General features: G+C 53.5%; 1 long non-coding RNA gene across 1 annotated transcript; it reads left to right on the top strand.

The window, feature by feature from the left end:
* The first annotated feature begins 504 nt into the window (after positions 1-504).
* On the top strand, positions 505-2,419 carry LOC123329621. Its single transcript, XR_006545155.2, has 2 exons — positions 505-683; positions 903-2,419. It is a non-coding gene; the product is annotated as an uncharacterized LOC123329621 (long non-coding RNA).
* Positions 2,420-3,496: the final 1,077 nt, after the last annotated feature.

Raw genomic sequence — 3,496 nt, 5'->3', positions numbered from 1 at the left:
GTACCACCCAGGTACACAGGTGGGATGCCTTATCAATATACTTTGTATCCCATGACCCTGTAACTCTGGCCACAAGTGCCTGAACCAGAGATCTTTGCCCAGGTCTCTCTGCCAGCTCTCAGTATGGGTCCAGGTGTGGCCTCCTTGAAAGACACACACACACACACACAAGTACAAGGTAGTAGGTCAGCAGAGAATCCAACACGGGGAGAGAAGTCAGTAACAGAAGTGTGACTGGGAGGAAACCGTGGTGGAGAAAAGCAGCTAGAAGGCGGGCAGCTTGAGGAAGTCTAAGGAAAAAGCGGGGAGGCTGACTCGGCCACAGAAGCGGCGGAGAGTGCCGCGAGCCCTGGGCAAGCCTCCCATTCCTGAAAGCCCATCTGTTTACAGCCCAAAGGGTAATACTCGCTTTCCCACAGGTGACCCTGAACCTGCCAAGTCAGAGACGCAGTGCCATCGCCTGGGCACAGTGTCTGAGTCACGCTTGCTCCTTGTCACATCCTTTTCCATTTCCCCCAACGTTTGACACGAAAGGCTTTTCTGATAGGCTGCCTCCGCAGTGGCCTCAGTACAGCTGATTCTCTGGGGGTCAGGATCATATAAATAGTTGCTGCGGGGGGCACCTGGTCTCAGACCAGAGGAGCGACATCTCTGCCACCGCTGCCGCCCGGTCCCGAGGCGGGGTAAGCGCTCCTGAACGTTGACAGCTCGCTGGGCACCGCGCTCTGCCCGGCTCTGACCGACCCTCTCTGTGTCCAGTTTCATCCGACGCGGGTGGGCCGGGAACCCAGAGGGGGAGAAGGGCGGTGGTGGGACGAGGGGTCGGGGGCGGCGGGCTGCAGCCGGGAAAGGCTGGCCCTTCGGCCCTGTCATCAGAAGGCCTTTCCCCCCTCTTTTCAAAGGTCCCGGTCGCCCGCGCGCCGCCCCATGCACCTCTGCCTCGGCCGGTGCGCACCCCCGCGGATCGGCCGCGGGGATCCGCGGCCCCGGCCGGCCTTCCGCTCCTGTCTGGCACCACCTACCGAAGCCCGGAGGCCCAGGAAGCGGGTGGTGTTCGCAGACACCAAAGGGCTCTCGCTGACGTCCGTGCACAGCTTTGGAGATGCTGAGGGCGCAGACTCAGAGAAGAACTTATGCGGTGGGTCCAGGGGAGCGCGCCCCGCACCGCCCAGCTCGCCAAAGCCAAGACCCTCGGTTCCGGGCCTCCCGGGCCCGGGCAGGACTCCCGGGTCCCCCGAGGCGTCTGCAGACCCCCCGTGGCCGGGGGCTTCCAGCGAGGCGCCGTGCGGGCTCGAGGGCTAGGTTTCCATAAGGTGCCGCCCTTGCGCATCGCTCTGGGTGCCTGGGGCTCCGTCCTTGAAACGCCGCGACTCACGCCTGACGCCTAGTTCACCGCCCTGCCCATCAGAATGAAACTGAACTCTTCGAGGGCGCACATATAGGAGCCCTCGCGGGTTACTTTCTCTGCGTCAAGCGAGAATCCCTGGCTCAGAGTGTGCGCACCTTTCCGATTTCCCCTGGAGCCCGTCTCGGACTCTTCCAGCATCACTGTGGGGAGATGAGACGAACACAACTCCTAGCCCCTCAGCAAGCCTTGAATGCCCTGCATTCTTATCTCTCAAAGAAAGATGCTGCCAATGGCGCCTGGCCCCCTTCACCCTCTGCAGAGAAGCCAAATGTAAACAAAGCTTTGTTATAATTATTTCAAAGGCCTGGAAGAGAGTGTCTGTAAGCAAGGTGCAGGTGGGTAGGCCGAGATGGGGATGGGAGGAGGAACTGAGAATAGAAATGGGCTCTTTTACTTCCCTCTCCCTTTGGAAAAGGCTCATTTTCTGGTAGTTTCTTAAGCTTTTTCTTTTGACCAGCCCTGCGGCATGTGGGATCTTAGTTCCCCAGACCAGCGATGGAACCTCATCACTCCCTACCCTGGAAGTGCAGAGTCTTAACCACTGGATGGCCAGGGAAGTCCTTTGCTTCTTCAACTTTTGCCAAAAGAAATGTTTGTTGACGCATTTTCAAGCTGTAAACAATTGACCTTTCTCCTCTTCAGCAGATAAGAGTCTGGGACAAGTCTGTCTACCTTAAAATAGGCACACTTAAAAAAATTAATGTTTACACCTGCGATGCAGGAGAGGGGGGTTCCATTCCTGGGTGAGGAAAATCCCCTGGAGGAGGAAATGGCAACTCACTCTGGTATTCTTGCCTGGAGAATCCCATGGACAGAGGAGCCTGGCTGGCTACAGTCCATGGGGTTGGATACGACCGAGCAACTAAGCATGCACCTTTTTAAAACTATAATTTACTGAGGCCAGAAGGCTGACCTTTGCTTCTGTGGATACCCACACTTTCCCTGTTGTATTTACCACCCTGTATTGAAACTGTCCACTAAACTGTCATAAATAAAGAATGCTGCCCACCATCCGATTCTACAAGAATCAAGTCATTAGCCATTACAGTAGCTGATCTACAACACACCCTGAAAGGAATTCAGGGCAAAAATCAGGATGAGGTACTCAGTGCTCCAGGAAAACAGGCCAGATGAGCCCTTAGAATGTTAGAAATATTGCAGGAGAAATTTTCTACGAACCCGGATTCTTGCATCTTCCTCTACTTAGAAAAGTGCTAAAATCATTAACTGAAATACACGCTCCTCGTGACCAGCAGCGACCTTCTACTGAGACATATGCTTGAATGCATGTATCCCTTTGCCAAAATCACATATATACTGACCTGATCTCTTCAGAGCAGTTCTTCAGAGCTATCTGAGAGGCTGTCTCCCCAGCTACAGTCCTCAGTAAGTTCTTCGATCAAACTGAAACTCACGGCTCTCACATGGTGGTTTTTATCTCAATCAACACATCCCTCAGGTCTGGAAAGGCTGCCGTGTACACTGCTGGCCCCCAGACTGGCCACCCCTGACATGCTCAGAATGTGTGCATTGGTATAATACATGAATTTTTAGTGTGTGCCAAGTATTCTTCTAGCTTCAGTTTACAATGGTCTGAGATCTTTAGTCTTTGGAAGACTTTACCCTTTCAGATGTTGTTCATTCTCTCAGATTATTGTTCATGGATGACAAATTTTAAATAAATGTGTCTAAAAAAAACCTTTAGCTCTTCTGATCCTTGATTTCTTGGGTTACAATTGTCTGTGCCCGAGGCAGGCTATATAAATGCAGTCATAGTGATTGAGCAAGAAGCATGTTCTCTATTTGTTTTTCTCCCTAAAGGGCCTGCCCCAGCCAACTCTGTAAAATAACCAGGTGGTTAACAGCATGAAGACAGAGCCAGCAAAACACACAGGCTTCCAGGGACAGTTTAAACACAGCTGCGGCTTCCTCATCCAAAAAGGGAGGCTACTGTAACCACACCCGATTCCTCCCAGTCTCTATGCTGCTGCTGCTGCTGCTGCTGCTAAGTCGCTTCAGTCATGTCCGACTCTGTGCGACCCCAGAGACGGCAGCCCACCGGGCTCCCCCGTCCCTGGGATTCTCCAG

This window comes from Bubalus bubalis, chromosome 1 (genome assembly GCF_019923935.1).
Source record: "Bubalus bubalis isolate 160015118507 breed Murrah chromosome 1, NDDB_SH_1, whole genome shotgun sequence".
In the NCBI taxonomy this organism is placed as follows: domain Eukaryota; kingdom Metazoa; phylum Chordata; class Mammalia; order Artiodactyla; family Bovidae; genus Bubalus; species Bubalus bubalis.
The sequence above is the reverse complement of the archived record's forward strand: the minus strand, read 5'-3'. Positions and strand labels throughout refer to the sequence as shown.